Source organism: Mytilus edulis, chromosome 6 (genome assembly GCF_963676685.1).
Source record: "Mytilus edulis chromosome 6, xbMytEdul2.2, whole genome shotgun sequence".
Classification (NCBI taxonomy): Eukaryota; Metazoa; Mollusca; class Bivalvia; order Mytilida; family Mytilidae; genus Mytilus; species Mytilus edulis.
The window spans coordinates 1,287,627-1,309,687 of NC_092349.1; the positions used below are offsets into that span (position 1 = coordinate 1,287,627).

Sequence of the window (22,061 nt, forward strand, 5' to 3'; positions counted from 1 at the left end):
GTTTTACACAAGTAATTTTGGGGCCCTTTATAGCTTGTTGTTCGGTGTGAGCCAAGGCTCCGTGTTGAAGGCCGTATCTTGACCTACAATGGGTTACTTTTATAAATTGTTATTTGGATGGAGAGTTGTCTCATTGGCGCTCATACCACATCTTCCTATATCTATAAAAAAATGTTTAATGATATCATATAAGTTTTTTTGTAAAACAAACTGAATGAAAAAAAAAATATTTTAAATGAGCCACTTAGTTAATGTATACTATATATCAAAACTGTGTTGAATATGCACTGTTTTGTTCTAAAATCTAAAGGAACCACAAAAACTAATCGAGGCCCTAAAATTCGAGATATTGTCAACCGGAATGCGAGAAAACCGCATATATTTTAATGGTCAGGTCAATAATGGGATATCATATCGTCAATAGTATGGGACCAGTTCACATCTACAATCATCAATAAGCTTAAAAGAATACAGCGACAACCTGTGACATTTATAAAAGGAGAGTACAAATCCAAAGAAGTTGGTTGCGTCTCAAACACGATCACCAAACTGAAACTACAGGACATACAGACAAGACGCTCAAGTCAGAAGCTAATATTTCTGTACGAGGTGGTCGCAGTGCTATAGAACCAGACAATTTAAAAAAAAAAAGCTCGTCCAAAAAGAACACTAAATTGCCAAGGGCCCGATTTGACAATTATCAGTCAAGAAATGTTGTGGACAAACATGCAAATAAAAAACTACACGAAGTGTTTTTAGGTCTCAACGAGTAAAATACAACAATATTCTAACTAATTTTTCGTATAAACAGTATTCGAATAGAACCACATTGAAGAAGCGTAGTGTGTACACCAAGCGTTGACAGCCGTTATGAAACTACTCTCGTGCATCGTCAATACATCGACGGCGCTCTCTCTACCGTTGTATTAAAGCCGGTATTTGTATCCAAAACGTTCTCCTACAGATACAGATCTAAAAGGATCATGGTACAAGATCGAAATATACTAGGAGGTGTTCCCTCTATATTTTTTAATGACCATGATCGTTAAACTATGAAACTGTTTATTTTTTACTACACGCGTCACCTACATAAATTTGAGAATGGAGATGGGGAATGTGTCAAAGAGACAACAACCCGACCATAGAGCAAACCACAACCGAAGGCTACCAATGGGTCTTCAATGCAACGAGAAACTCCCGCACCCGGAGGAGTCCTTCAGCTGGCCCCTAAACAAATATGTATACTAGGAAGTTGCGGGGGGTGTAATGACCCGTCCGTCTGTCTGTCTGCCTGTCCGTCCGTACGTCAGTCCATCGGTCCTGTTTCTTGTCATCGTAACTCCTCTCAAACCACACAACAGAGCTTCATGATAATAAGGACATACTAAGTAGATTTGCATATCGACAAGAAATTACAATTCATTTTTTTTTCTAGAAGTTACGCCCCTTTGAACTTATGTGCTTCGATATACCTCTGTAACAGTTTGTCGTCGCAACTCCTCTGCAACCACACCACAGAATTTCATGAAACCTTGTAGATAATAAGGACATACTATGAAGATGTACATATCGACAGGAAATTATGATTCATTTTTTTTTTCTTATACAACTTTTTTTTCTTACAGTTATTTTATTTCTCCAGTGACAATGTGGGGACGTGGGGCATGTGAGCGCGCTCACTAAGGTTCTTTAATTTTATTTTTCCACGAAAATATTTGCACATTATTTGGGGTTTGGCCAAAGGAGTATGTATTTGGTCATTTTTAGAGTAAAATGATAGCCTGGGATCCTGGCTGACTGCTTGACAGAAGAGCCAGGCGGAATACAACCTGGTTTGTCAATAGGATATTAGGATGTTACGAATTCATTGCAAATGATTTTTTATTTCATATTTGATATGCAAATTAAAAATAAATAGGTATATTGATTAACATCGTGAATCATTTCAGTTAATTAACGATTGACAACATGTTAGATTTAGTAAGGTTGCCGGGCTATACGGAGGTGTGGCACCAGGTGGGGTACATATCGGGAATACGGGGCATTAAGCAGCTTTTGAGATCGAGGGACTCGTGAATATTTTGGTCATTTTGGTCGTACATTTTTATTGTAGGAAATCTGGTAGCGGCAATTTTTAAGCTTCTTGTCAAGAAAAATTCAGTAGGCATATATATTAATACATAAAATTGAGAATGGAAATGGGGAATGTGTCAAAGAGACAACAACCCGACCATACAACCGACAACAGCAAAATAGAATATATATGTCAGCCCTTTTCTGTCAGAATAAAATGGTCCGATAATAGCATTTTATGATTAATAGAAGTTGTTTATTACTAGTACCTGGGGTTTTCAGTAATGATGTAGCCTTTTAAAGCCGACTATATGGTATACGGTTTTGTCATTGATGAAGGCAGTAGGTTGCCTATAGTTGCTTACATGGACTTTAATTGTACTTCGCGTTGGTGGATAGTTGTCTCATTGGCAATCATACGATTTATTACCACATCTCTTTATTGTATATACCTGAATAATCCAGTCGTAATATTCCACTGACCAACGACTATTTCATTAACCTCGTAATTAGAAGAGATCAATTATTTTAAGGGACTGAACTAGTCGGGATGTTTTTTTTTTATATAGTTTCCGAACGAAAGTCCACGTCAGTAATAAAAATAAAACTGGGATCCTGTAAACATGCAATTTTTGTTTTGCTTTTTTTTAGACGCATTTGCTGTAATTAATAGATTAAAATTACTTGGGTATATATTCCACATGGAGGTACTCCGACTTACAGGAGGATTATACACCGAAGAACCCGAGCGCCATCTGTCGTCATAATGATCGTTAGCATAATACAACGATGACATTTAACACTTCGACAAGTCACATGTTACAAGTTACAAAACATCAATATACAAAAAGACAATTTACCAATAAAAAATTTGGAAATCTACAAGTTACAAATTGACAATTAACAAATGAAGAATGTTGAATTTAATTTTTGATACAAAGATACAAGTTACAAATCGACAATTTACGAATGAAGCATTATGAAATTGCACAGTTACAAGTGACAAACTGACAATTTACCGATTAAGAATGTTGAAACTGCAAAGGTGCAAGTTACAAATTGACAATTTACGAATTAAGCATTATGAATTTCACAGTAACAAGTTACAAATTAACAATTTACGAATTAATAATTTAGAAATTACACACTTACAAGTTACGAATTGACAAGTTACGAATTAAGAATTTTGACCCCGTTGGCTTTCCATAATTGACAGCGTGGGACGACTTGGTAAAACATATTTTGTAAGATTGTTACATTGAAAATCAAATAACCGTTGGATGCTTGCGTTTTCAGTCATTGTCTTACCTTAAAGCAGCATAGAATCAAACATTGGTTCCTTTTGATAAAGCTGTTACATGCTGTTTATTTTATAAAATTTTGAAAAAAAATGGCGACCAAATAATTTTCAAACGTGGACGATGTTCGACACTTATTTTGTACATGCACATAATTCAATTTAATTTCACTGATTACATTGAAAGGTGTTATATATTGTTTAATTTTCTTTAAATCATTCATCGGGTAACCAGTAAATTTTACATAATCCTAATCAAACCAGTAACATGCAGAGTTATCGAACGTAATTATGACTGGAATAGTTGCATATGACTACTTCAATATATAGAGACTCTCTGTATTCTGTCTACTGTTTTCTTTGAAATGTTAATGTTTACTATCGAAGGGGTCATACCTTGCATATATATATATTAAAATAAGTAAAACATGTGACACAAGTACACCCAATCGTATGATAGATAACATAAATGAAAAATGAATAAGCCATTCAGAGCGTTCTCCATATCATGGTGTTTAGATTGCAAGAATCACAACTATTCTACCTCCTTAGAGAGGAGAATTATTTTCGGCATTTATCTACATATAATTTAATTTTGGATGTAACACGTATTCTGATTAGCTGACGTTATTTTGATATGAGCCCATGTGACCGTGACGTCATCAACGTTTATTCATGGTTTTCTACGGTTTAAAACGGAATTTAGAATTAAATTATAAGAAATGACTGTAATATTTTTTCTGTCTATGAAGAAATAACATAAAAAATGTGGTGCACACTGTTAATTAATCCGCTACGCGCGTTATTCAGACTAAGTGTGCACCACATTTTTGATGTTATTTCTTCATAGACAGAAAAAATATTACAGTCATTCCTTAAGTAAACTACGATAATACTACTTTAATATATAGAGACTCTCTGTATTCTGTCAGGAACTTTCTATGTTAGTATAGAAAGTCCCTGATTCTGTCTACTGTTTTCTTTGAAATGTTTACTATTTAAGGGGTCAAACAATGTACCACTTGCATATACATTAATAAGTAAAACATGCTCAACTTCATCTAAAACTACCTCGACCAAAAACTTCAACCTGAAGCGGGACAGACGGGCGGACAGACGGAAGGACGACCGAACGAACGAACGCACGGATGCACAGACTAGAAAACATAATGCCCATAAATGGGGCATAAACATTTATGGTTAAAAGGGAAAATAGTGATTTGGCAAAAATGAAAGTAAGAAAGAGATTAAAGGGAGGGAGGACCTTTTTCGGGGAGTCGGGATCGGGTGTTTTTAAGCTCGGGATTTGGGGACTGATCCTAACGGAATCAGGGAATACATTTTTCGATTTCGGGATTTCGGGATCAGGACCCCTCCGACCACCCCTCAAATTAGCCTGAATTAGTCTTAGTCATTTATACATTATTCATATCCTACCATTGGTATGTTAATAAGGCTCTCAAAAGAAAAGGCGCTGATGTATTGTCATAGAAGCATATTTTATTAAACCAATAATGGTCTATATATAAGCAGTTACATTTATTTCATGTTTGAAACGGTCCAAATTTTTAATTTGATTTGCCTTTAACCAAAAGAACCAGTGTAGAAAAATAATTGTGGTCTGAGGCCAGAAACACGAAAATAATTAAATTTAACAGAAAGGAAACAAATATCAGACTTTGGAAAAAGGGAGAGGGCTTTTGATACCTTTTATGAAAATTCTCCATACATAATATCTTTTACAAAAAAAAACATCCTACAACAGTTCAATAGCTGTATATGCCCGCGATTTCGCGGGTGTGTTCTAGTAATCTTTATTGCAAAAATTTACCCATAAGGGTCAAGCAATACAAACATACATTTTAATACAATGTAATACAAGAACATATTTTAAGAGTTCATTTATAGATGTGTGTAAAAAACACAATCATGAGCTTTTCTGACATAGGTCTGTCCCCCTCAGTTCTAAAAACTGCTTAATAAAGACTCCAATATGACAAACAAGTTAAGGGATGGGATTAAGAATGTGTTTTATTTTATTAAATGCATCACGATGTTGAAATAATTAATGGTACATAGTCTTTTAGATAAGCAAACAAATTAGAACGCAAAAGGACATTCTCTTCTTGTTTTATATTTGTGCCTCTTTATTTATTTTGGTTCTCACATTTTTGTTTTTTATATTTTTTTCACGGCCAGACGAGTTCAATCGGTGCACATTTATTGCTCAAACGCAAGAAAATGCAGACACACTGCATTTAATCATCTAATCCTAAAAAAAAAAGATTTTTTTTTTTTATTTACATCAGAATCTCTTAAAATCGTTTACATCTTTATAAATATATATATATATATTTGTATTCGCGTATATATGTATATATAAATGTCCACCGATTGAACTCGTCTGGCCGTGAAAAAAAAATATAAAAACAAAACAAAACGTGAGAATAAAAAAATACAGAGGCACAAATATAAAGTAATATATACAGTAAAACTGCACATAATCGAGTAATTGTCTCATGGTCGATGTATGGGTTTGTGTTTCATGTCCAGTGGCGAATATTACATCATATAAGAACAAGAAAGACCACATGTTAACTGATATCATATTGAACCATTTTTGCACTTAATTGATACCTTGAACCGGATTTTAAAGTGCTTGTTTACAAAGTAGCTGTTTATAAGAAGATGTGTCACTCAATCTGACTTTGAGAACAGACAAGTCTGGTTTAACTATTATATATTAGCCGAGCCTACCATATCTCCCGTTTGGGGTGAGTACACTACTACGAGAATTCTGACGAGGTTTTATAATAAAACATAACATAAACATCTTGATATCTTTATTCGTATTTGGTCAATCTCAATTATCAAGAACAAACTTCAATGTAGGTTGAAAGGTATTTACTCATAGTCTGCTGACTCATTTAATTCAATTAAGGGAGATACCATTTGAATTGTATTGGAGGGGGAGGGGGCTAGTTTTTTAGTTGAAATCTTAGTCCTGCCTTTTTATTTTTCACTCCATTTGGTCCTGCCGTTTTGCCAGGTTGCTCAACCTGCTTTTTTATAATTTCACCCTAGGCATCCCCCACACTTCCGCATGACAATCAAATGGTTGCCCCTTGAAATGCTCAGTTTAAACATATAGTTTGTGAACCTATGTCAAACACATTTTATCTGATATGTTTTAGAATAACGTGAACACATTTTGTGTAAGCAATGTGTTGGAATGATTTTTGGAATATTTTAACACACCTCGTCGGATATGTGTTGGAAATTTTAATAACGCGATCATGCACACTTGGTCGGATATTTGTTGGCAAAACGAGATGATCAGGCTTTGTTGGATATGTGTTGGTATCAAATGGAAACATTTTGTCGGATATGTGTTGGTATCAAATGGAAACATTTTGTCGGATATGTGTTGGTATCAAATGGAAACATTTTGTCGGATATGTGTTGGAATAGAATAAGGGCGAAATATTCTAGAGGGACATTTAAACTCCTATATCGAAAATAAACTGAAAACGCCATTGCTTTAAAAGAAGAAAAAAAAAGACAAACATTAGTACACAAGACACAACATAGAAAACTAATGACCAAGCAACTTGAACCCTACCATAAACTACATGTAGGAGTGATCTCAAGTGCTCCGGAAGGGTACGCAGATCCTGCTCCACATGTGGCAACCGTCGAGTTGCTCGTGTTATAAATATCAAACCCGGTAAATAGTCTAATTCGTTAAAAAGGAATGGGATTGTATTTACGACACAAATAAAATAAAAAGCATGAACACACTTTGTCAGATATGTGTTGAATAACGCACGAATACCCATTTGTCGGATATATGAACTTCAGAAGGTATTATACATAAACACATTTTAATTGAGACCTTATTTGTGTAACGTGACTATACTTTTTCAGACACATATTATATTTTTCTGAAATATGAGCACACTCACGACAGCATGTACACGTATGTTGCAGAAACACAAATACTTGTTTCCGTCGGAACCATGTAGAAGAAAACTGACTATTAATTTCAAATGAAATAGAATAGAATAAAGTATCTAATTAGAATAAAATCAATTAACTATTTTAGTACTGCTGCCAATTATTCCGGAGAATAATTAACATGTATCAACAATAGCGAAGAGACCGTTGATTTCATTTTAATGCCGGCATGATGATGACAAGAGGCTGTTGAACATAGTACTATTATTTACATGAATAAGTTTGAATAAAGAGTCAGAAACTCGAGATCGTGTTGATTTTACAAGAGAAATAAAGAAAGAATGCTACTGCATGTGTTTATCACTGTTCCTTGGCAGTAACGTGTTGATAAAATTAGTCCCTATAGCAAAGCACCCCTTACTAATCTAATAAAGTAATCAAAACGACTGGTGGTCCTCTCTGATAATTTACCAATAATTATCGTTCTAAAAAAACTTTACGACTACTTTAAATATGTATACAATTGCAGCAAATATTATTTTTTTAAAGCTATTTGATTTTAAATTTTGGCGTTTAAAATTCTACATTTTCCTGGTATACAATGTATGACTCAATTTTTCTCTTCAGTAAAGAGAAATGTGTTTTTCCTCTGCATTTCGCCCAGTGGGATTGCAAGTTTCTGTACAGAAAAAGTCTAAACGAGACCCCACTGATAAAAGTACATGTACCCGAAAGTATGGTTGAGGGACTCATTAAAAAATAAAACTTTGCTATATAAAGAGGCACCAAAGAGGACTTGCAATATAATGTGTTTCTATCAATAATCAACATACATATGTATGTTATACTTATCTTTGTTTCTGTGGTAGAATGGACTAAGAAGTTAAAATTTATCTGTAACATTAGCCTGCCAACACTGAGATTGTAATTTAGAATCTCACTTGTGACAGGTGCGCTCGGCTCCAATCTGAGTGACCAGAATTAATTAATGTTCACTTCAAACATTTACAAGAAGTAACTTTTTAGAAATGTCGGGACTATATGTGTTTTTTTTTTCAGATTTTTTTTTAACTGACGACGGATATTTTGTTGCTGATGAGTTATCATAAATTTGTTCTCCGACGTCATAAAGGACTTTCGTTTTTAACGTTAAATATGAACCGAGGTCAGGGAAGTAAAATAATACATAGATCGATCTTTTCCCTTTACATGGAATTACTGTCAATGACATTAATATTGTTAATCATCTTCAGGATTCAATACAGTCTGTGACTTATTCTATAACTTGTGTAAATCAAGGATATAATAGACAATGCAACTTTTTTATCATACAACTTTATTGAATAATTATCCAATGGTAATTTCCACCATTTGCTGACAAGTCTTGATAAATAGAACTAATGAACATTTTATTAACTGTAACGAATTGTGGTAACGTACAAATCTGTCTAAATCTTCAAAAAATAAACGTGATTCGTGTATTAAATTTACAATGGATATAAACGTTCAAATGTGTACAATACCATTTAGACATATAAAGAAGATGTTAAAGTTATGGATGAAATATATATGGATTGAAATTTCTTCGTGTTAAAATTATCTGATCACTTGAAAGATAAGTTGTTCGTGGAATACTTCGAATTAATAAACAATCATAAAAACCTATCATTCCTTATAAATTGATCGTTTCTAGAATTCAGTGTATAAACAATGAGCCATAACACACGAGCTTCTTTTATTTGTTTTTTCTAATAAGTTTGAAACAATACACTTTTATAAAAGTCACCAAATGTAAACCATTATACTCATCGGTGCTTTGCTTTTGAGGCAATTGGCATTTCATTTGCGCCAAAAAAATCTTGGAATTGCGCCACAAACCATATTTCACTTGCGTCATAAATTAAACCATTCATTTGCGCCATTTTACTGGTAAATACAGGTAAATACAGGTAGCTATAGATAAATACAGGTATATAGTCAAGGCAGCAGTTTTAAGTCCCTTGTAGAAAGGTGGTTTTCTTCCATTAGAAACCTTTATCCAAAATATTTTTCAGCACACAGAGAACAAACGAAGAAAAACAACTATTAAGGCAGCAACCATTTGATTTTCTGGGGGGGGTGGGGGCTATGGTTTTTTTTCTTAACAATCTATTTTTTTCGCGACAAGTCGAAAACAATTTTTTTTTCAATTTTAGCATTACATATAGTGGTAGCTGAGGGTGAAACAAACATTTTTTTTTTCTCAGAATCAAAAACAAATTATTTTTTTCTCCAAAAACTGGAAACAAACTTTTTTTTCCAAAAAAAACCATAATACCTGAATTGACAATGTCCATCTTGACACCTCATACTATATAATTCTAAACTTTAGTGACTCTCAGTTTTGTAATATAAATGAGTTTGAACTCCTTCAACTAACCAGGAGAATACTTTAGAAAAATACCGTGTTCACGTCCAAGTAATGAATATTTAACTTTTCCTATATGCAGTATGTAACCAACAGGTCTTCAATGCAACGAGAAATTTCCGCACCCGGGGGCGTCCTTCGACTGGCCCCTAAACAAACATATACTAGTTCAGTGATAATGAACGCCATACTAAACTCCAAGAAACTAAAAGTTAAAATGATACAAGACTAACAAAGGCCAGAGGCTCCTGACTTGGAACAGGCGCAAACATGCGGCGGGGTTAAACATGTTTGTGAGATCTCAACCCTCCCTCTATACCTCTAGCCAATGCAGAAAAGTAAACGCATAACAATACGCACATTAAAATTCAGTTTAAGAGAAGTCCGAGTCTGATGTTAGAAGATGTAACCAAAGAAAATAAACAAAATGACAATAATACATAAATAACAACAGACTACTAGCAGTTACCTGACATGCCAGCTCCAGACTTCAATTAAACTGACTGAAAGATTATGATTTCATCATATGAACATCAGGCACAATCCTTCCCGTTAGGTGTTTAGTATCATACCATCATAACATATATGAGAAGAACATAACCCGTGTCATGCCAACAACTGGTTTATTAATAATAAATGTGTTTAGTTCCGATGCAAAGACCCTATAAGTGAATCAATATTAACGCCAACATATGCAATCTTTAATGTCCTGACATGTGAATTATATTAGAAAGGAGCAAAGACTGGCGTCCAGAATATGAACCAGCATACAATGAATTAAGTTATGTAAAAATTAAAAATCTGTTCGGCTAAAGATGTCAAACGCTATCCGTATTATTTATACGAAAAAGATATGGTAATATCTTATGAAAAAATAAAAATGATCCACAAAACAATATATAACCAACTGAACAAATAAACCTGTGACAATTATGCTTCTATTGGTACCTAGTTGCCAAAAATGACCCCAAAATATTTTTTTGAAAAAAAAAATAGTTTAATATAAAATACATAGGAAAAAATCTCAAGTGACGAATACTTTTGGCCACACTTTTGTGTACATTACCTGTAAAATGGCACAACGGTTTTTTTTTTGGCGCAAATGAAATATAACCTTGTGGCGCAAATGAAAGATTGGATATTTTAAAAAATTGCCATACTCATTGTTTAAGACCCTACGGTGATCGATATTTGTATAATGTCTGTAACAATGTTGTCTCTTGTGAAGAGAAGTCTCTTTGTCAATCATACCACATCTTCTTATATCTTTTATAAAATGTTTTCGCTTTAATATATATATGCAATTATTATTTGTATAATAAATCACGAAGACATTTCCGACTTTCAAAGGCAAAATTTACAGTATATAGACCCTGCTTATTTCAACAGCTCCTCAGTTGATATTTATACAATTGTTACTTATTACGGTTCTAGGGTTAAGGTAAAGGTGGAGAAAAGTAAAATCACAAAAATACTGAACTTAGAGGAAAATCAATTCGGAAAGTCCATAATTACATGGCAAAATCAAATAACAAAACGCATCAAAAACTAATGGACAAGAACTGTCATAAAGCCTTTTGAACACCTGTAGACGTACACTAAATTTAGGGACATATTTTCATTATCTAAGAACTTATATGTGTGCTATTTGAACTTTAAACATAAAGCGAACAAAAAGACATTTGAGCATAACGACATATGATTAGTATAATTTGTATACAAGCTGGTTCAGTTCGATGTAAACATAGTACCATAAACGTATAAATTGACTATTCGATCGTAATAATGAAACAATATCTAGCTATAATGCCTTTTTTTATATCCATCGTCTCTCTCAATCTCATTCTTCTACGGTGGCTTATTAATAAACCAATATTTTAAAAATGAAAAATCTGCGTTATATTTATGTGCTACTCCCATTGTATTTACACTGTCACAATGTTCTTGTAAAAACTATCACAGTTTAAAAGGACAATGCAAACAAAATTTACAAAGTCCTTTTCATCTTTAATGTTGTGTCAGTTATTCAAACATTAATATCGAATTTCACCTCCTTTTTTGTATAGAAAAAAACATTGATAGGTATTGAAGCAAGTTATTAGTTGCGATGAAATTGCTATCGAATACAACAAAAAATATGCTTTAATGCAATAAAATCAAAATAAAGCTTTTAATTTCATTGATTAACTATCTTAAGTAAATAAGAATATTTTATAACAACTTAATCATACAAGTTTCAAAATCCCTGGTTTGTATCAACGCACTTAAATTCTTTATTTAAATGTAACTAGGTTACAATTTTTTTACCAACTGATTTATTTGCAGGCAGAAATTTACTTACATGTACTTCTTTCAAAATTCAAACTTCAATCTAGGATGTTCCGATCGAATAAAGGCAACAGTAGTATACCGATGTTCAAAACTCATAAATCGATAGACAAAAACAAATCCCGGTCATAAAACCAAAACCGAGGAAAACGCATTTAATACAAAAAAAATGACGACACAACATTAAAATGTAACACACACAGAAACGAACAATGCATTAGGCAAAATCCGATGCGAATAACAAATATAACATCAAAACTAAATACATGAATTTGGGATAGAAAAGTACCGTAACACGTCTTATAATTATGTGAATTCACACTCAAATATAACAGAAAACAAACGACACAAAAGAAAGACAACGTTAAAATGTAACACACACAGAGACGAACTATCATATAACAATGACCATATTCCTGACTTGGTACAGGACATCGAAAACTTAAAACACGTTATTGTCTCTACCGAAAAAAAAACTCAAGTCAAACGGTTGTTGTTCACTTGATGTCGTTGGTTAGTTTCTGTCAAATTTCGTTTTCGTTTATTATATTGTTGTAACAAATTAAGTTGTTAATTTTTCAAAATTTTTCAAATTGTTTCCTATTTTTTACGCTGGGAACTTGCCGATAATAGGTTATGGGTTTTTCTTATTGTGAACAAGGAGGAACAGTTTCCTATATACATTCACTTTATTTGAACATTTATAGATAGATGTCTCATTGGCATCCATATTACATATCCGTTTTTTTTTTTATTTAACAACAAAAAATAAAAAACAAACATTTAAATAAATACTCATGTAATATAATACTTAAAAAAAAAAACAAATACAAAAAATACAAGACATGTTTTGACTTGAAAACTTGAAAATTAATATTATTTCCACAAATTAAAAAAAAAAACAATAACCCAACCATATTAAAATAAATATTAACCTACAAAGTAAAAGGAATACTCACAGTACAAAGCATGACAAAGCAATGAACAAACAATTTACAGCCGTAATCATTGGTAATATACACTATACATCGTGACTTGCTTCCTCAGTTGTTTTATCTATATCAGTTGTATTGTCTTCATATAAATCTGGTTCGATCAATATCTACGTCATTACTACATAGACAAGTGAAACTGTAACCTTGTTTGCAACAATTATCAGACGAATTCATCCAACAATGGCACTCTCAAATCAATAACTCATCGAGGGGGGAATATTACGGTCTTTTCAAAATTGACTTTGGCTTAGAAAAATATTTATTAAGACTCTCATCTACAGATCGTAAAAATGTAACTAAGCTGCGATGCTGTAACCTAAAAATACCAATTGAAACAGGAAGATGGAATGGAATTCCTAGAGATGAAAGACAGTGGCATCCCTGCTCCTTGTCAATTGAACATGAGTGTCACTACTTATTTGAGGGGCAATCTGATCTTGTTAAAAATATCAGATAAATATATATCGGAATATTACCGCATTTATCCATGTGTTGAGAAAATGAAGGGACTGATTTATTTTTTGAAATATCAAAGTTCAAATTTTCATTGTTTATTAAGAAATTAGTTAAAATATTGTAACTTATATGATTATATGTTAACATATATATATATATATATATATTGTTTTGTAGTAATCATAAGAGTCCAGCTGATTCGTGCATTTTTTTCAAAAGAATTGTGAGTTTGATTATAAAAGCATAACACTTTGCACAATATTAGATCTATATACAGTAGCCAATCTAAGCTATGGACCCAACCTGAAAAACCTAATATGACGGCCAATTTTTAGATGGCTGCCAACCAGAAAAAAATCTCAGTTACCAATTTTTAAATTACAGCAAATAATATTCAAATCTAATATTTTTAAAGCATAACCAATGTGATTCAACGTTTAAAGTAACTCATGGCGGTATTTTAAAATTTTAGAAATTTTAAAAGGCGGACATTTCAAAGTGGCCTTCAAAAGTGGGAAAAATAATTTATCTTAACTAAAACATGGCTCTGTTGATATTCTTTTTATTCTTAGAATTGCTATTTGCAGTTAATACTTCGTTCTAAGGATTGTGTTTCCATAATACTTGGCTTGCAAAATATTTTAATCAAAGATCTCATAAATGGAAAAATTTGAACGTTTTCATGACGCCTTTATCATTTGTTTGACTGTGTACAATCTAAGTCACAAATGGTGATTTTAAATAGACACTATGTGGTATGAAAGCTAATGCGACAAATCTCAACAAGAGACCAACTGTCACAAAAATGACAGCTATAAGTCACCAGACGGCTTTCAACAATGAGTAAAGCCAATACCACATGTTCTATCTCTCCTTGTCCGATTTGTTCCTTATTTTTTTCATATCTGTGTTGTCAACAAATGAGTTTTTAAAGCAGTAATATCCATTATACAGAAATGGGAAACCTGATTTCATTTATAGCACAAAGCCACTATGTTATATGGGATAATAAAATGCCAAGAACCACAGAATAAGCAGCATTATAACACTTTTATACATTAGAAGGAACACTATCTTAACCTTCTAACATAAACATTTCTACTTCAATCATTAATGTTACAAATTAGTAGAGGTGACGTAGACTCAATTTATCCCAATTAATTCTTTCTTTGACTGTTACATAGTTTACCACTATTTCGTTCCTCAGTTAAAATTATTTTAGGATCTTTTTATAAGAAGGAGAAATAAACATGCTGTATCTTCATGGATATATCTTGTTCATTATGCACGAGAGCCTGTGAAAAAACAGCAATTCCCTTAAAAATAATATTTAATAAATCCCTACAACAATGCAAATTTCCCACCAGCTGGAAGATTGCTAATGTAATAGCATTTTTTAAAAAGGGAGATAGTTCGTTACCATCTAACTATAGGCCAATATCGCTTATAAGTTGTGTAGGGAAAATAATGGAGCGAGTTGTTTATAAACATGTCTTCAATCACCTACATAGAAATAAGTTAATATATGAATACCAGTCTGGTTTTCTGCCAAAATATTCGACAGTTCATCAGCTTTTAGAAATTTATAATTCTATATTAAATTCATTAGAAAATAAAGAAATTGGCTGTTTTGTTTTTTGTGACTTTTCTAGAGCATTCGATAAAGTTTGGCATAAAGGATTGCTACATAAAATGAAGTCACACGGTGTTGACGGAAATTTATTAAATTGGTTTCAAAGTTACCTAAACAACAGACAACAGCGAGTTGTTATTAAACAATCTTCCTCTGAACTTTGCAGTATTTCAGCTGGTGTCCCACAGGGTTCTGTTTTGGGACCGCTGTTATTTATTATCTATATTAATGATATTGCTGAACACTTAATTTCTTTATGTAGATTATTTGCAGATGATACATCTCTGGGCTACTCTAGTCGTGACACGACACAAATACAATCAGTGATCAGTCACTACCTGAGTGAGCTCAGCGATTGGTCTAAGAAATGGCTGATGTCCTTTAACCAAGCAAAAACAGAAATAATGTTGTTTTCATACATTGAAACTCCAGAAATGAATTTCACTTTCAATGGTAAGAGGATTGAAGTTACAGACTTCCACAAACACTTGGGTGTTACTTTTAGTAAAGATGCTAAATGGAACACCCATGTGGAAAATATCATAAAAAATGTATCTAAACATTTAAATGTACTTAGAAAATTAAAGTACAGGATAAGTAGGAGAAACTTAGAAAAGCTTTACTAGACTTTTATTAGACCGCTTCTCGAATATGCATGTGAAGTTTGGGATAATATGGGTGTGGGTTATTGTAAAAAATTAGAACAGCTGCAGCTTGAGGCAGCCAGAATTGTAACAGGTCATTCTTATTTTTACAAGTAATAGAATTATTTATGATGAGATTGGTTGGGAAATTTAGCTGAACGAAGAGAAAGAAGGAAGTTACAATTATTTTATAATATTCAACATAATAATGCACCAGCCTATCTTTGCAATTTAATTCCACCAACAATCCAAAGTACAGCTGTTTATCCATTACGTAATGGGAATGATATAATATACCCTTTTTGTAGACTTTCATTAACCCAAGCGTCCTTCATACCTTCAACAATACGACTGTGGAATAACCTTAATGTGGTGACACGCAACATTGACTCTAGGTAAATTTAAAACCGAACTAAAAAACCTTAAATTGAATTCAAAGCCCAAGTACCAAAACATCATGACTTTGGCAATCGTAAACTCAATATTATATTGACACAACTTAGGTGCTTAGCTTCTTTTTTGAACTATGATCTTAACAGAGTCAACATTATTTCAGATCCGTCTTGTAGTTGTGGTTCTGAGTTCGAAGATTCACGTCACTTCTTTTTTTATTGTCCTAATTATTCGAATATAAGAACAAAATTATTTAATAATCTACATTGGTTACCAGATAACTCTCTACTAAATTTGAACACCTTAACCTCCGGCGATAAGTCTTTAAGTAATGTTGAAAATGAAAGAATTGTAAAGAATGTATATGAATTTATTAAAGAGTCTAAGAGGTTTCTAATTGTGTAATGTAGAACATAATAAAGTGCAAATACATGCATATAGTGTATTACCACTCACATCATCACACACCATCTTTTCAGAGTTCAAATAATTTATAAATATATACATAATGTATAATTGTTTGTATGCATGCTTTGTAAATATTCTATTGTTATAAATTGTTATGGGAGAAGACTTTATAAGTTTGATTAACTTGTGTCTCATCCCTTTTGCACATTTACGCAAATAAAATATGTTTAAACTAAACTGTGAAAAAAATCTGCTGTTCACAAAAAGCTATGTTCAATACAGCTTTCAAACCAATCACGCAAGCTTCTCAATAATGCCATTACTATATATATATCTAAAGCAAAATGTTCTGCATGTCCCACTGTTCCAATTTTGCATCAGCACCAACAAAAAATTATTGATCACAAGTAATAATTGATACATGCCAAGGAAAACATTGGGGTGATCTTACACTGACTAACCGCGTCCTCGTGGGATAACTATTAATGATCCTCAGCTGGCCCTTAAAAAAATAGTATACTAGTTCAGTGAATGGTCGTCACACTAATCTTTAAAACATGTAAATGAACTAAAATAAAAAAAACCATACAAGACTATTAAAGGCCAGAGGCTTCTGGCTTAAGTAGGCGCAAAATATGCGGTGGGGTTTAACATTTTTTGTGAGATATCAACCCTCCCCCTATATCTCTAGCTAATGTACAAAAGAAACACACAACAATACACACGGTAAACATGATAAAACTCAGTTTAAAAGAAGTAACACTTTTTTCGTTTTTTTTTATTTTGATCTTGAATAGGATAATATTTAAGCGTTGATAGATGTGTATTGAATTTCGTGTGTTTATAGATATAAGAAGATGTGGTGTAAGGGCCAATGAGACAACTCTCCTTCCAAATAACAATTTATAAAAGTAAACCATTATAGGTCAATGTACGGCCATTCAAACGGGAAAATATATAATGTCTCTCGAACAATTGTGGATGCTCTCATAAAATTTGGGGTTACACAGAATTTAAAAAAAAACCCTATTCTTATCATATTCCCTTGTATATAACGGGTTGGATTGGGTTTACAGAAAAGGTAATAATCAGCCAATACAACAGATATAAAAATAATAAGGGGGACGATGGAATAGAGAAAAAAATAACAAAAACAGAAACATAGGAATAAATAAATAAAAGGGAGTATTTGCTAAAAAAAAAAAGAACATATCAAGAAAGAGCCCCGTGTAGATCCTCTTGTATAGCCGTTTACTTGAAACAAACAAGTCTGCAGACATTCACAGAGCATCATTATATATAGTTTAATTACCGCTATTGCGCCTGGTGGGATTAGCTTATATGTATCTGTGAATAATATTTTATACATTTGTCAGACGTCAAAAAATGTATGTAAATGAAATCCAAAGACATTAAAAACAGTATGACACGATTTTAATCAAAATAACATCATTAGATAGGATTTGGCGTATAGCGTGATTACACTGACTTCGGATCAAAGGATTCATGATGACAAAACTATTCGCTGTAAATATATTATTTCCATTTATAGACGTTAAGGAATCTTCTTTTTGTTTGTTCACGATACATTCATATCTTTGAGTTCGGATCAAAGGACTCATGATGACACAATAAATTTGCTGTAAATATATTATTTCCATTTATAGACGTTAAGGAAGCTTTTTTTGTTTCTTCACGATACATTCAAAACCTTTGAGTTAGGTCATTGAACAAAGGAATGCGTTTCTCAACGTCTGTACACTAAATCCGTCCGATGTGTACTGATTGGTGACATTTTATATTGAGTTAGTTGAAAAGGGCTTTTAACTAGTTTTTTCTTACTGTGACTACTCTTATTTCGGTGATTTGTGCTTTTATGTTAGTTGTTTTTGTACCTCGTATCGACCTTTTTAAATTCCATCTATTTACAATTATCATTAGTTCCTCTGTTATGCTGATACAACTTTGTACCAGGTAAGGGGATTGATTGTTACGGAAGCGTATTAGTGCCACAACACTTTTTTTTGGTAATATTTCTTCCTATGTTTGCGTTAAAAAACCTTTGCGAAATAACTAAAAAAATTGCGATATAAACCTTTGCGAAAAGCAGCAGTTATAAATTGAAGAAGCTGCATATATCAAAATGTATCTCTTTTGGTACTCATTGCAAAATAAAATGCTTGAATATTTAGAGAATTTCATTTACTAATAATGAGTAGGATAATAGATATAAGAAGATGTAGTATGAACGTCAATTAGACAACTCTCCATCCATTCATTCATATCTTTATTTCCTCTATGAACAATAACAAAATAAAGTTCTGTACTTATTTATATAACTGAAGATAATTTTGACAAAAATTGCTCTCACTAACGACGGTTCATGCACTGGCACATTAACGAATCGTTGTTCTCCTTAATCTACTATATGCAGCGACACAGTGTGCAACGTGCACATGACAAAGATTATAAAAACTGTCGGTGTCTATATTGTTCGTTGTTATGTGCTTCCCCAACAGAATGCAATATAACTCTTCATCGTCGTATGAATAAAGTTCCACAAATAAATGCAATGGGAATTTTTCAATTATAAACTCCCACCACATATCTCTGATTAAATGAGTTCCGCTACAGCTACAACATGCATGTACATATACATCTAAAAACTGAGTGTTACATAGTTCGCATGTACCTCCAGTGGTATTTGGAATGTCGATTAGCAGTTTAGTAATATAATAGGAGTTTACGATTTCTCTGGATGATTTAGAACTTTTCCAGAAGTCTGGAACTCTAACCGATCGGTGAATACTTCTAAAGCGAGAAAAGTTATTATCGTTATGTAAACGCCGAGTCCATTCGTCAGTTTGTACTTTGTCAACTGTAAAGGGCCCCACACATTAAAAAAAATATACAGTACATGTAAACAATGTATATATTACAAACAAAAATGAGTTAATTGAAGTTATATCAAAGAATTTAAAAAAAATCAACCCTGCTAATACACATATATCCAAACATACATGTAAATATACTTCCAAAGTAAGCTCTCGTTTGAGGATTGTGTAAGGTTGGTTAGATTCAAACAAGCTACCTTTTTCGCAATTAAAATGAAGATGTTTTATTATTAAAATTATATTCTCTCCATTCAAATTGCTACATTTACCCAAGTATCTGCAAATAACTTACAAGATTGAAATGAAAATTTCACGACTTTCTATCAAAGAATCTTTATCATATTCTGAGATTTACAAAAACAATTTATTGCATCAAAATTTAAAAAAAAAATATAAATTTATTAATAATTCATTTTAAAGCAGAAATATCATTTTGTCTATTTAACTTGACAGATTCGAAATTTCGTGACATAATTTTTGCTCTTTCAACATGTTCAATTAGATTATGCCTACACAATATCTGGTTTCTTGTTACATTTATTAATTTCCTGATACACAAATCATTCTTAATTTATTAATAATTGCACTTCAAGTATTCCCTTATCCTATGCATACTTATTATAATGATTTGGCCTTATATTTATGGTTTTATTTTTATCTACTAGTAAGTCACAACCGAAATGAATGACAGACGGACATATATACAAAACTTAATGAATAATTGAAATCAAAATATTTGCGTAATAACGCAAAGGTTCGCAAAAGTTTGCATTATTTCGTAAAAGTTTTGCGTTATTTCGCAAATGTTTGCATTATAACGCAAACTTAGGAAGAACTATTAAAAAAAAATTGTGTGGCGCTAATACGCTTCCGTAGATTGTTTGTGTTTTAACGCTCTTTAAGCGCAACTATTGGGCTATTGCGTGGCGGTCAGTGTTTATAGGCGGAGGAAGTCGGAGTGCCCGGAAAATAACCGACCACCGACAATCCTAGTCAACTAAGATTGGAGTCGAGTGCACCCGCATGAGCGGGTTTCGAACTTACAACCTCTGGCAAGGTAAGGGGTAGAATGAAAACGTCCAAAACACTTTTCTTACACACTTCAATATCAAGATCGGTAAAGATTTAACAATTGAACAGAGCTAATAAGGTAGACAATAACTCATTTTTGTTTAGTTTCTTTGGTTACATGTACCTTTTCTGACATCGGAAGGACTAATTGTAAACAGTTACTAAATTTTAAAGTGCGAATTGCGTTGTGTTTGTTTTTCTATATTGGCTATAAACAGCAAGATATATAGGGGGAGGGTTGAGATTTCAGAAAACATTTTAAGGTTTATTACCCCTTCTGATCCGTAGCCATAAAATTACGAAATTTTCCAACTGCAATTGTATCAAAACAGCAGAAAAAATGATTAATATAGATTAGCCATTTTGTACATTAACCAAAAGGAAACGTCGTGCAAAGCATTATTATTCATTGTAACATGGCATTTAATAGAAAAGGGGGATTTTGTGGAAAATCCACAGACTTTGAAACCGAGATCTTTGTTATAAATGAAATTAAAATACTCACTTATTTTTCTATGATGTCTCTGCTAGCGTTAATTGTTTACAAAAAGTCTTAAAGTTTATGACCCCTTCTGTAGCCATTTTTGTACTAATTTTTCAAACCTCAATTGTATCAAATTTACAGATATGGCGAATAATAGAGATATGCCATTTAGTACATACATTTGAAAGAAGGATTACTATTTGATGCATTTATATGTTGTAAACAGTTACATAGCTCTAATGTAAATACATGGTATTCTAGTATAGATTATATTCAGAGAGAGATTGAATTACCAAATTTTGACCAATCAATTGGTTCTTTATGTCAGTATGTTAAAAATAAACTATGTAAAAGTTATTTCACATTTTGGAATAAACTTAAGTATCAAACAATTAACTCCCAAAAAGGGAAGCTTGGTACTTATTTTTCTATAAAAAATTGTTTTAAAAAAGAAAAATATTTAGAATTGCAGGACTTCAAAAAAAAAAAGACAGTCAATTTGTAAATTAAGAATAAGTGCTCACTCTTTAAAAATTGAGACAGACAGATATTCAAAAAAGCATATAGAAAGATCTCAGCGTCTTTGTTCTAATTGCTCACTTGGTAAAGTTGAAAATGAGCTTCATTTCTTATTAGAATGCCCTCTTTATGATATTCAAAGGGACGATTTTTTTAAAGACATTTCTAGCAATTGTTGTAATTTTATAAATTTAAATAAATCTTCTAAATTTTTATGGCTCTTGACCCAAGAAAATGTTACTCTTATGGAAAAACTGGGCTGTTATATTTGTGACTGTTTTGAATTAAGGAGATCAGGTATGAACACTGACACTAAGTCAAGTAAATAATTTGAGAATAAATACATATACATGTATAATGTAATTTTATTATTCTTTTATTCACAATCTATACAATGTATGTAGTTTTTAGCTTGATTCTGACCAATGCTTATATTCCAAATATATATGTATATGCCTCTATTGTTGTTGTTACCAATTATGTAAATCAATTGTATCTGATT

At 32.3% G+C, this 22,061-nt stretch overlaps 2 protein-coding genes across 2 annotated transcripts in view; one reads left to right on the forward strand and one right to left on the reverse strand.

Annotated features, from left to right (window-relative positions):
• Positions 1-22,061, reverse strand: part of LOC139526915 (uncharacterized) — a 350,297-nt gene that overhangs the window by 139,758 nt on the left and 188,478 nt on the right. The gene's annotated exons all lie outside the window — the stretch shown is intronic.
• Positions 20,460-22,061, forward strand: part of LOC139526914 (uncharacterized) — a 47,039-nt gene continuing 45,437 nt past the window's right edge. Inside the window, exon 1 of the mRNA XM_071322067.1 lies at positions 20,460-20,542. The gene's annotated coding sequence lies outside the window, so the exon portion shown is untranslated. The remainder of the gene's footprint in view (positions 20,543-22,061) is intronic.